The sequence below is a fragment of the Schistocerca americana genome, chromosome 3, assembly GCF_021461395.2.
Source record: "Schistocerca americana isolate TAMUIC-IGC-003095 chromosome 3, iqSchAmer2.1, whole genome shotgun sequence".
Taxonomy (NCBI): Eukaryota; Metazoa; Arthropoda; class Insecta; order Orthoptera; family Acrididae; genus Schistocerca; species Schistocerca americana.
The window spans coordinates 8,816,367-8,830,650 of NC_060121.1; positions in this window are offsets into that span (position 1 = coordinate 8,816,367).

Sequence of the window (14,284 nt, forward strand, 5' to 3'; positions counted from 1 at the left end):
TGATGTGAAAATATTGAGTGAATATGCTAATTGTTATTTTTTACAATCAGAAAAGATGTAGTTTCTAGTAACTGATATCGAACAGACAGCATCAAGAGGACATTTTGACTGTTATGTATAAAGTATTTAACCACAATGGTCATCTATTGTAATTTAATATGAAAAGGTATGTAGCATTAAAAAAAAGTGTGTTAAAGATAAGTGTGCTTATTTTCGTAAACTAACCTTGATGAGTCCATCTCCTCATTTACTTAACTTAATTATTTTGTGTTACTTCATCATCAGAAATTATGATCACGCTGATGGGCCGAACGCAGCATGAGGCAGAAGGAACATTATCGTTTTCCTATTATTTCTGAACCAATTTTTTTTTTTAATTGTGTTGTGTTGCTTTTCTTTTAAAGTCTATAAATCTTCTGGTCCCTTAGTGTTGTTCCGGGTATGACTGTATCGCGACTATAAAAATGCACAGAAATGATAATGTTTCTTCCGAGTGATCTCAAATATATATATATATCAATATGCTGCTCTTATTCAGGTATTTAATGGTCAACATATGTTATTATAATAGCGTAATAAATCCCTGATTCTGTTGCCAAGTGGCCCACCAAAATATTCAATTCTTCGACATTAAAAAAAAAAGTAACAATTCTTTTTATTTTTTCTCCCCCAAGAGCAACGCTACACCATGAAACACAGAAATTGCATCGGGATTGATAACATAAGGGACAATGCCGACTGAAGTACAAAATGAGTTAATCTTCTAAGGGCTTGTGCTTTGAGCGGCTCCTGGGAGACCAGTATTAGATTATGATGCACCAGTGCAGGTTTACTGTAGCCATTGGACCTTCACATTGATCATGAAACACAGAAATTGCATTGGGATTGAATACAAAAAGCACAATGCCGACGTAAGTACAAGAAGAGTGAATCTTCTAAGAATTGGTGCTTTGAGCGGCTCCTGGGAGACCAGTATTAGATTCCGTTGCACCAGTGCAGGTTTACTGTATCCCTTGGACCTTCGCATTGACCATGAAACACAGAAATTGCATCACGATTAAATACAAAATGCACAATGCCAACTTAAGTGCAAGAAGAGTGAGGATCCTAAGAATTTGTGCTTTGAGCGGCTCCTCAAAGACCAGTATTACATTCCGATGCACCAGTGAAGGTTTGCTGTATCTCTTGAACCTTCACATTAACCAAGAAACACAGAAATCGCATCGGGATTGAATACAAAAGGGACAATGCCGACTTAAGAACAAGAAGAGTGAGTCTTCTAAGAGTTTCTGCTCTGAGCGGCTCCTGGGAGACCAATATTAGATTCCGTTGCACCAGTGCAGGTTTATTGAATTCCTTGGACCTTCACATTGACCATGAAACACAGAAATCGCATCGGGATCGAATACAAAAGCACAATGCCGACTTGAGTACAAGAAGACTGATCGTCTGAGAGTTTGTGCTTTGAGAGGCTCCTGGGTGACCAGTATTGGATTCCGATGCACCAGTACAGGTTTACTGTATCCCTTAGAGCTTGACATTGACCATCAAACACAGAAATTGCACGCGGACCAATACAAAAGATACAATGTCGACTTAAGTACAGGAAGAAAGAATCTTCTAATAATTTGTGATTTGAGGGGCTCCTGGGAGACCAGAATTACATTCCGATGCACCAGTGCAGGTTTACTGTATCCCTTGGACCTTCACATTGACCATGAAACACAGAAATTGCTTCGGGATTGAATACAAAAGAGACAATCCCAACCTAAGTACAAGAAGAGTGAATCTTCTAAGAGTTTGTGCTTTGAGCGGCTCCTCGGCGACCAGTGTTCGTTTCCGATGCACCAGTGCAGGTTTACTGTATCCCTTGGTCCTTCACATTGACCATGAAACATAGAAATTGCATCGGGATTGAATACAAAAGGCACAATGCCAATTAAGTAAAAGAAGAGTGAATCTTCTAAGCGTTTGTGGTTTGAGCGGCTCCTGGGAGACCAGTATTAGATTCCGATACACCAGTGAACGTTAAATGTATCCCTTTGACCTTCACATTGACCATGAAACACAGAAATCGCATCGGGATTGAATACTTATTGCACAATGCTGACTTACGTACAAGAAGATTGTATCTTCTAAGAGTTTGTGCTTTCAGCGGCTCCTGGGAGACCAGTATTAGATTCCGATGCACCAGTGCTGGTTTACTGTATCCCTTGGAAGTTCACATGGACCATGAAACACAATAAATGCATCAGGATTGAATACAAAAGGGACTGCAAACTTAACTACAAGAAGAGCTAATCATCTAAGTGTTTGTGCTTTGAGCGGCTCCTGGGAGACCAGTGTTAGATTCCGATGCACCAGTGAAGGTTTACTGTATCCCTTCGACCTTCACATTGACCACGAAACCCAGAAATTGCATCGGGATTGAATACAAAAGGACAATGCCAACTTAAGTACATGAAGAGGTAATCTTTTAAGGGTCTGTGCTTTAAGCGGCTCCTGGGAGACCAGTATTAGATTCCGAGGCACCAGTGCAGGTTTACTGTAGCCATTGGACCTTCACATTGACCATGAAACACAGAAATTGCATAGGGATTAAATACAAAATGCACAATGCCAACTCTAGTACAAGAGGAGTGAATCTTCTAAGAGTTTGTGCTTTGAGCGGCTCATGGGAGATCAGTATTTGATTCCGATGCACCAGTGCAGGTTAACTGTATCCCTTGGCCCTTCACATTGACCATGAAACACAGAAATTGCATCGGGATTGAATACATAAGGCACAATGCCGACTTAAGTACACGAAGAGTGAATCTTCTAAGAGTTTGTGCTTTGAGCGGCTCCTGGGAGACCAGTATTAGGTTCCGATGCACCAGTGCAGATTTACTGTATCCGTCGGTCCTTCACACTGGCCATGAAACACAGATATTGCGTCGGGATTGAATACAAAAGGGACAATGCCGACTTAAGTACAAGAAGAGTGAATCGCCTCAGAATTTGTGCTATGACCGGCGCCTGAGATACCAGTATTAGATTACGATGCACCAGTGCAGGTTTACTGTATCCCCTGGAGCTTCACATTGACCATGAAACATAGAAATTGCATCGTGATGGTATACATAAGGGACAATGCCGACCGAAGTACAAGAAGCGTGAATCTTCTAAGAGTTTGAGCTTGAGCGACTCCTGGTTGTCCAGTATTAGATTACGATGCTCCTGTGCAGGTTTACTGTATCCCTTGGACCTTCGCATTGACCATGAAACACAGAAATTGCTCGGGATTGAATACAAGAGGGACAATGCCGACTTAAGTACAAGAAGAGTAAATCCTCGAACTGTTTGTGCTTTGAGCGGTTCCTGGGGGACCAGTATTAGATTACGATGCACCTGTGCTGGTTTACTGTATCCCTTGGACCTTCACATTGACCAGGAAACACAGAAATTGCATCGGGATTGAATACAAAATGGACTGCCGAATTAATTACACGAAGAGTTAATCATCTAAGAGTTTGTGCTTTGAGCGGCTCCTGAGAGACCAGTATTAGATTCCGATGCACCAGTTCCGGTTTACTGTATCCCTTCGACCTTCACATTGACCACGAAACACAGAAATTGCATCGGGATTGAATACAAAAGGGACAATGCCGACTTAAGTACAAGAAGAGTTAATCTTTTAAGGGTTTGTTCTTTGAGCGGCTCCTGGGAGACCAGTAGTAGATTCCGATGCACCAGTGCAAGTTAACTGTATCCCTTGGACCTTCACATTGACCATGAAACACAGAAATTGCATCGGGATTGAATACAAAATACACAATGACGACTTTAGTACAAGAATAGTGGATCTTCTAAGAGTTTGTGTTTTGATCGGCTCATGGGCGACCAGTATTACATTCCGATGCACCAGTGCAGGTTTACTTTATCCCTTGACCCTTTACATTGACCATGAAACACAGAAATTTCATCGGGATTGAATACATAAGGCACAATGCCGACTTCAGTATAAGAAGAGTGAATCTTCCAAGAGTTTGTGCTTTGAGCGGCTCCTGGGAGACCAGTATTAAATTCCGATGCACCAGCGCAGGTTTACTGTATCCCTTCGACCTTCACATTGACTATGAAACACAGAAATAGCATCGAGATTGGATACAAACGGGACAATGCCGACTTAAGTACCAGAAGTGCGAATCTTCTAAGAATTTGTATTTGAGCGGCTCCTGGGAGATCAGTATTAGATTCCGATGCACCTGTGGAGGTTTACTTTATCCCTTGGACCTTCAATTTCACCATGAAACACAGATATTTCATCGGGATTGAATACAAAATACACAATGCCAACTTAAGTACAAGAAGAATGAATTTTCTAAGAAATTGTGCTTTGACCGACTCCATGGAGACCAGTGATCGATTCCGATGCACCAGTGCAGGTTTACTGTATCCCTTGGACCATCACATTGACCATGCAATATAGAAATTGCATGGGGACCAATACAAAAGATACAATGATGACTTAAGTACAAGAGGAGTGATTCTTCTATTAGGTTGTGATTTGAGCGGCTCCTGGGAGACCAGTATTAAATTCCGAAGCACCAGTGCAGGTTAACTATATCCCTTGGACCCTTGGACCTCCACATTGCACATGAATCGCAGAAATCGAATCGGGATTGAATTCATAAGGGTCACGCCGACTGAAGTACAAGAAGAGTGAATCTTCTAAGAGTTTGAGCTATGAGCGGCTCCTGGGTGTCCAGTATTAGATTCCGATGCACCAGTGCAGGTTTACTGTATCCCTTGGAGCTTCACATTGACCATGAAACACGGAAATTGCTCGGGATTGAATGCAAGAGGGACAATGCCGACTTAAGTACAAGATGAGTGAATCTTCGAAGGGTTTGTGTTTTGGGCGGCACCTGGGAGGCCACTATTAGATTTCGATGCACCAGTGCAAGTTTACTGTATCCCTTGGACCTTCACATTGACCATGAAACACAGAAATTGAATCGGGATGGAATACATAAGGGACAATGCCGACTGAAGTACACGATGAGTGAATCTTTTAGGAGTTTGAGCTTTGAGTGGGTCCTGGGTGTCCAGTATTAGATTCCGATGCACCTGTGCAGGTTTACTGTATCCCTTGGACATTCACATTGACCATGATACACAGAAATTGCTCAGGATTGAATACAAGAGGGACAATGCCGACTTAAGTCAGGAAGAATGAATCTTCGAAGGATTTGTGCTTTGGGCGGCTCCTGGGACACCACTATTAGATTCCGATGCACCAGTGCAGGTTTACTGTATCCCTTCGACCTATACATTGACCATGAAACACAGAAATTGCATCGCGATTGAATACAAAAGGACTGCCGATTTAAGTGCAAGAAGAGTTAATCAACTAAGAGTTTGTGCTTTGAGCGGCTCCTGGGAGACCAGTATTAGATTCCGATGCATTAGTGCAGGTTTCCTGTATCCCTTGGACCTTCACATTGACAATGAAACACATAAATTGCATCGGGATTGAATACAAAAGGCAAATTGCCGACTTAAGTATAAAAGGAGTTAATCTTCTATTAGATTGTGCTTTGAGCGGCTCCTGGGTCTCCAGTATTTGATTCCGATGCACCTGTGCAAGTCTACTGTATACCATGTACCTTCACATTGACCATGAAACACAGAAATCGCATCAGGATTGAATACAAAAGTGAAAATAACCACATAAGTACAAGAACAGTGAATCTTCTAAGAGTTTGTGCTTTGAGCGGCTCCTCGGAGACCAGTTTTAGATTCCGATGCATCAGTGCAGGTTTACCGTATCCCTTGGACCTTCACATTGGCCATGAAACACAGAAATCGCATCGGGATCAAATACAAAAGCACAATGCCGACTAGAGTACAAGAAGAGTGAATCTTCTAAGAGTTTGTGCTTTGAGAGGCTATTGGGTGACCATTATTCGATTCCGATGCACCAGTAGAGGTTTACTGTATTCCTTGGAGCTTGACATTGACTATGAAGCACAGAAATTGCATGCGGACCAATACAAACTATACAATGTCGACTTCAGTACAAGAAGAGAGAATCATCTAATAGTTTGTGATTTGAGGGGCTCCTGGGAGCCCAGTATTACATTCCGATGCACCAGTGCAGGTTTACTGTATCCCTTGGACCTACTCATTGACCATGAAACACAGACATTGCTTCGGCATTGAATACAAAAGAGACAATCCCAACCTAAGTACAATAAGAGTGAATCTTCTAAGAGTTTGTGCTTTGAGCGGCTCCTGGGAGACCAGTATTAGGGTCCGATGCACCGGTGCAGGTTAACTGTATCTGTTGGTCCTTCACATTGACCATGAAACACAGATATTGCGACGGGATTGAATACAAAAGGGACAATATCGACTTAAGTACAAGAAGAGTGATCTCCTCAGAGGTTGTGCTATAAGCGGCGCCTGGGATACCAGTATTAGATTATGGTGCACCAGTGCAGGTTTACTGTATCCCTTGGAGCTTCACATTGACCACGAAACACGGAAATTGCATCGGGATGGAATTCATAAGGGACAATGCCGACTGAAGTACAAGAAGAGTGAATTTTCTAAGAAATTGAGCTTTGAGCGGCTCCTGGGTGTCCAGTATTAGATTCCGATGCACCTGTGCAGGTTTCCTGTATCCCTTCGACCTTCACATTGACCATGAAACACAGAAATTGCTCGGGATTGAATACAAGATGGACAATGCCGACTTAAGTACAAGAACAGTGAATCTTCGAAGGGCTTGTGATTTGAGCGGCTCCTGGGAGACCAGTATTAGATTCCGATGCACCAGTGCAGGTTTACTGCATCCGTTGGACCTTCACTTTGACCATGAAACGCAGAAATTGCATCGGGATTGAATACAAAATGCACGATGCTGACTTAAGTGCATGAAGAGTGAATCTTCTAACAGTTTGTGCTTTGAGCGGCTCCTGGGAGACCAGTATTAGATGCCGATGCACCAGTGCAGGTTTACTGTATCCCTTGGACCTCCACATTGACCATGAAACATAGAAATCGAATCGGGATTGAATACAAAGGGAACAATGCCGACTTAAGTACAAGAAGAGTGAATCTTCTTAGAGTTTGTGCTTTGAGCGGCTCCTGGGAGACCAGTATTAGATTCCGATGCACCAGTGCTGGTTTACTGTATCCCTTTAACCTTCACTTTGACCAAGAAACACAGAAATCGCATCGGGATTGAACACAAAGTGGACAATGCCGACTTAAGAACAAGAAGAGTGAGTCTTCTAAGAGTGTGTCCTTTGAGCGGCTCATGGGAGACCAGTATTAGATTCCGATGCACCAGTGCAGGTTTACTGTATCCCTTGGCCCTTCGCATTGACCATGAAACACAGAAATTGCATCGGGATTGAATACATAAGGCACAATGCCGACTTAAGCACAAGAAGAGTACATCTTCTAAGTGTTTGTGATTTGAGCGGCTCCTGGGAGACCAGTATTAGATTCCGACGCACCAGCGCACGTTCACTGTATCCCTTCGACCTTCACATAGACCATGAAACACAGAAATTGCATCGAGATTGAATACAAATGGGACAATTCCGACTTAAGTACCAGAAGAGTGAATCTTCTAAGTGTTTGAGCTTTAAGCGCCTCCTGGGTGTCCAGTATTAGATTCCGATGCACCTGTGCAGGTTTGCTGTAACCTTTGGACCTTCACATTGACCATGAAACACAGAAATTGCTCAGGATTGAATACAAGATGGACAATGCCGACTTAGGTACAAGAACTGTGAATCTTCGAAGGGCTGGCGCTTTGAGCGGCTCCTGGGAGACCAGTATTAGATTCCGATGCACTAGTACAGGTTTACTGTATCCCTTGGACCTTCATATTGACCATGAAAAACAGATATTGCATTGGGACCAATACAAATGACACAATGTTAACTTAAGTACAAGAAGAGTAATTCTTCTAATAGTTTGTGATTTGAGCGGCTCCGGGGAGACCAGAATTTAATTCCGATGCACCAGTGAAGGATAACTGTATCCCTTGGACCACCACATTGACCATGAAACACAGAAATCGAATCCGGATTGAATACAAAGAGAACAATGAGGACTTAAGTACGAGAAGAGTGAATCTTCTAAGAGTTTGCGCTTTGAGCGGCTCTCAGGAGACCTGTATTAGATTCCGATGCACCAGCGCAAGTTTACGGTATCCCTTGGACCTTCACATTGACCATGAAACACAGAAATTGCATCGATATTGAAAACAAACGGGAATATGCCGACTTCAGTACAAGGAGAGTGATATTTCTAAGAGGTTGTGGGTTGAGCAGCTCCAGGGAGACCAGTATTAGATTCCGATTACCAGTGCAGGTTTACTGTATCCCTTCGGCCTTCACATTGACCATGAAACACAGAAATTGCATCGGGATTGAATACAAAAGGGACATTGCCGGCTTAAGTACAAAAAGTGGTGATCTTCTAAGGGTTTGTGCTTTGAGCGTCTCCTGGGAGGCCAGTATTAGATTTAGATGCACCAGTGCAGGTTTACTGTAGCCATTGGACCCTCCCATTGACCATGAAACACAGAAATTGCATCGGGATTGAATACAAAATACACAATGCCAACTTAAGTACAAGAAGAGTGTATTTTCTAAGAGTTTGTGTTTTGAGCGGCTCCTCGGAGACCAGTGTTCGATTTCGATGCACCAGTGAAGGTTTACTGTATCCCTTGGACCATCACATAGACCTTGAAATACAAAAATTGCATCGGGATGGAATACATAAGGGACAATGCCGCCTGAAGTACATGAAGAGCGAATCTTCTAAGAGTTTGAGATTTGAGCAGCTCCTGGGAGTGCAGTATTAGATTCCGATGATCCTGTGCAGAATTACTGTATCCGTTGGACCTTCACATTGACCATGAAACACAGAAATTGCTCGGGATTGAATACAAGATGGACAATGCCGACTTAAGTACAACAACAGTGAATCTTCGAAGGGCTTTTGCTTTGAGCGGCCCGTGGGAGACTAGTACTAGATTCCGATGCACCAGTGCAGGTTTACTGTATCCCTTCGACCATCACATTGACCATGACACACAGAAATTGCATCGGGATTAAATACAAAAGGGACAATACCGACTTAAGTACAAAAAGAGTTAATCTTCTAAGAATTTGTGCTTTGAGCGGCTCCTGGGAGACCAGGATTAGATTTCAATGCACCAGTGCTGGTTTACTGTAGCCATTGGACCTTCACATTGACCATGAAACACAGAAATTGCATCGGGATTGAACACAAAATACACAATGCCAAAATAAGTACAAGAAGAGTGAATTCTCTAAGGGTTTGTGCTTTGAGCAGCTCCTCGGAGGCCAGTGTTTGAATCCGATGCACCAGCGCAGGTTTACTGTATCCCTTGGATCTTCACATTGACCATGAAACACAGAAATTGCATCGAGATTGAATACAAACGGGACAATGCCGACTTAAGTACTAGAACAGCGAATCTTCTAGGAATTTGTGTTTTAGCGGCTCCTGATGATCAGTATTACATTCCGATGCACCAGTGCAGGTCTACTGTATCCCTTGGACCTTCAATTTGACAATGAAACACAGACATTTCATCGGGATTGATTACAAAATACACAATGCCAACTTAGGTACAAGGAAAGTGAATTTTCTAAGAATTTGTGCTTTGAGCGACTCCTTGGAGACCACAGTTCGATTCCGATGCATCAGTGCAGGTTTACTGTATCCCTTCGACCTTCACATTAACCATGAAACACAGAAATTGCATCGGTATTGAAAACAAACGGGAATATGACGACTTAAGTACAAGGAGTGTGATATTTCTAAGAGGTTGTTGGTTGAGCAGCTCCAGGGAGACCAGTATTAGATTCCGATGATCCAGTGCTGGTTTACTGTATCCCTTGGACTTTCACATTGCCCATGAAACTCAGAAATTGCACCGGGATTGAATACAAAAGGGACAATGCCGACTTAAGTACCAGATGAGCGAGTCTACTAAGGGTTTGTGCTTTCAGCGGCTCCTGGGAGACCAGTATTATATTCCGATGCACCAGTGCAGGTTTACTGTATCCCTTGGACCTTTACATTGACCATGACACACAGAAATCGCATCGGGATTGAATACAAAATGGAAAATGCCGACTTAATAACAAGAAGTGTGAGTCTCCTAAGAGTTTGTGCGTTGAGCGGCACATGGGAGACCAGTATAAGATTCGGATGCACCAGTGCAGGTTTACTGTAACCCTTGGACTTTCACATTGACCATGAAACACAGAAATTGCACGGGGACCAATACAAAAGATACAATGCCGACTTAAGTACAAGAAGAGTGAATCATCTACAAGTTTGTGTTTGAGCGGTTCCTGGAAAACCGGTATTAGATTCCGATGCACTAGTGCAGGTTTACTGTATCTTTTGGACCTTCACATTGACCATGAAACACAGAAATTGCTTCGGGATAGAATACAAGAGGGACAATGCCGATTTAAGTACCAGAAGAGCGAATCTTCTAAGAGTTTGTGCTTTGAGCGGCTCCAGGAAGACCAGTATTAGATTCCGATGCACCAGTGCAGGTTTACAGTATCCCTTCGACCTTCACATTGACCATGAATCACAGAAATTGCATCGAGATTGAATACAACCGGGACAATGCCGAATTAAGTACAAGACGAGTGAATTTTCTAAGAGTTTATGGGTTGAGCAGCTCCTCGGAGATCACTTTTAGAATTCGATGCACTAGTGCAGGTTTACTGAATCTCTTGGACCTTCACATTGCCCATGAAACTCAGAAATTGCACCGGGATTGAATACAAAAGGGACAATGCCGACTTAAGTACCAGAAGAGCGAGTCTACTAAGGGTTTCTGCTTTCAGCGGCTCCTGGGAGACCAGTATTAAATTCCGATGCACCAGTGCAGGTTTACTGTATCCCTTGGACCTTTACATTGACCACGAAACACAGAAATTGCATCGGGATTGAATATAAAATGCACAATGCCAACTTAAGTGCAAGAAGAGTGAATTTTCTAAGGGTTTGTGCTCTCAGCGGCTCCTCGGAGACCAGTATTAGATTCCGATGCACCAGTGCAGGTTTACCATATCCCTTGGACCTTCACACACAGAAACACAGAAATTGCATCAGGATGGAATACATAAGGGACAATGCCGACTCAAGTACAAGAAGAGTGAATTTTGTAAGAGTATGTCCTTTGAGCGGCTCCAGGGAGACCAGTATTAATTCCGATTCACCAGTGCAGGATAACTGTATCCCTTTGACTTTCACATTGACCAAGACACACAGAAATCGCATCGGGATTGAATACAAAATGGAAAGTGCCGACTTAATAACAAGAAGTGTAAGTCTCGTAAGAGTTTGTGCGTTGAGCGGCACATGGGAGACCAGTATAAGATTCCGATTCACCAGTGCAGGTTTACTGTATTCCTTGGACCTTCACATTCACCATGAAACACAGAAATTGCATCATGATTTAATACATAAGGGACAATACCGTCTGAAGTACAAGATGAGTGAATCTTTCAGGATGTTTGAGCTTTGAGCGGCTCATGGGTGTCCAGTATTAGATTCTGATGCACCTGTGCAGGTTTACTGTATCCCTTGGACTTTCACGATGACCATGAAACACAGTAATTGCTCGGGATTGAATTCAAGAGGGACAATGCCGACGTAAGTACAAGAAGAGTGAATCGTCGACAGGGTTGTGCTTTGAGTGGCTCCTGTGAGACCAGTATTAGATTCCGATGCCCCAGTGCAGGTTTACTGTATCCCTTGGACCTTCACATTGACCATGAAACACAGAAATTGCATTGGGATTGAATATAAAAGGCACAATGCCAAACTAAGTACAAGAAGAGTGAATCTTATAGAGTTTCTGGTTTTAGCGGCTCCTGGGAGACCAGTATTACATTCCGATGCACCGGTGCAGGTTTACTGTATCCCTTGGTCATACACATTGACCATGAAACACAGATATTGCATGGGGATCAATACAAAAGATACAATGTCGATTTAAGTACAAGAAGAGTGTATCTTCTAATAGTTTGTGATTTGAGCGGCTCCTCGGAGACCAGTATTAAATTCCAATGCACCAGCGCAGGTTTACTGTATCCCTTCGACAGCCACATTTACCATGAAATTCAAAAATCGAATCGGGATAGAACACAAAGGGAACAATGCCGTCTTAAGTACAAGAATAGTGAATCTTCTAAGAGTTTGTGCTTTGAGCGGCTCCTGGGTGACCAGTATTAGATTCCGATGTACCAGTGCAGGTTTACTGTATCCCTCGGACCTTCACATTGACCATGAAACACAGAAATTGCATCGGGATTGAATACAAAAGGGACTGCCGACTTAAGTACAAGAAGAGTTAATCATCTAAGAGATTGTGTTTTGAGTGGCCCCTGGGAGACCAGTATTAGATTCCGATGCACCAGTGCAGGTTTACTGCATCCCTTGGCCCTTCACATTGACCATGAAACGCAGAAATTGCATTGGGATTAAATACAAAATGCACAATGCCGATTTAAGTACCAGAAGAGCGAATCTTCTAAGAGTTTGTGCTTTGAGCGGCTCCAGGAAGACCAGTATTAGATTCCGATGCAGCAGTGCAGGTTTACTGTATCCCTTCGACCTTCACATTGACCATGAGCCACAGATATTGCATCGAGATTGAATACAAACGGGCAATGCCGACTTAAGTACAAGACGAGTGAATTTTCTAAGAGTTTATGGGTTGAGCAGCTCCTGGGAGACCAGTATTAGATTCCGCTGCACTAGTGCAGGTTTACTGAATCCCTTGGACCTTCAATTTGACCATGAAACACAGAAATTGCATCGGAGTTGAATACAAAATACACTATGCCAACTTTAGTACAAGAAAAGTGAATTTTCTAAAAGTTTGTGCTTTGAGCTGCTCCTCAGAGACCTGTGTTCGATTTCGATGCACCAGTGCAGGTTTACTGTATCCCTTGGACCTTCACATTCACCATGAAACACAGAAATTGCACCATGATTTAATACATAAGGGACAATACCGTCGGAAGTACAAGAAGAGTGAATCTTTCAGGATGTTTGAGCTTTGAGCGGCTCCTGGGTGTCCAGTATTAGATTCCGATGCACCTGTGCAGGAGTTACTGTATCCCTTAGACCTTCACATTGACCATGAAACACAGAAATTGCTCGGGATTGAATACAAGACGGACAATGCTGACTTAAGTACAAGAAGAGTGAATCTTCGACGGGCTTGCGCTTTGAGCGGTTCCTGGGAGACCAGTTTAAGATTCCGATGCACCTGTGCAGGTTTACTGTATCCCTTGGACCTTCCCATTGACCATGAGACTCAGAAATAGCATCGGGATTGAATACAAAAGGGACTGCCGACTTTAGTACAAGAAGTGTTAATCTTCTAAGAGTTTGTGCTTTGAGCGGCTCCTGGGAGACCTGAATTAGATTCCGATACACCAGTGCAGGTTTACTGTATCCCTTCGACCTTCACATTGATCAGGAAACACAGATATTGCATCGGGATGGAATACATAAGGGACAATGCCGACTGAAGTACAAGAAGAGTGAATCTTTCAAGAGTTTGAGCATTGAGCGGCTCCTGGGAGTCCAGTATTAGATTTCGATGCACCTGTGCAGGTTCACTGTATCCCTTGGACCTTCACATTGACCATGAAACACAGAAATTGCTCGGGATTGAATACAAGACGGACAATGCTGACTTAAGTACAAGAAGAGTGAATCTTCGACGGGTTTGTGCTTTGAGCGGTTCCTGGGAGACCAGTTTAAGATTCCGATGCACCAGTGCAGGTTTACTGTATCCCTTGGACCTTCACATTGACAATGAAACACAGAAATTGCATGGGGACCAATACGAAAGATACAATGTCGACTTAAGTACAAGAAGAGTGAATCTTCCCTGAGTTAGTGTTTTGAGCGGCTCCTGGGAGACCAGTATTAAATTCTGATGCACCAGTGCAGGTTTACTGTAGCCATTGTATCTTCACATTGATCATGAAACACAGAAATTGCATTGGGATTGAATACGAAAGGGACAATGCCGACGTAAGTACAAGAAAAGTGAATCTTCTAAGAGTTTGTGCTTTTAGCGGCTCCTGGGAGACCAGTAATAGACTCCGATGCACCAGTGCAGGTTTACAGTATCCCTTGGACCTTCACATTGACCATGAAACACAGAAATTGCAACGGGATTGAATACAAAATGGACAAT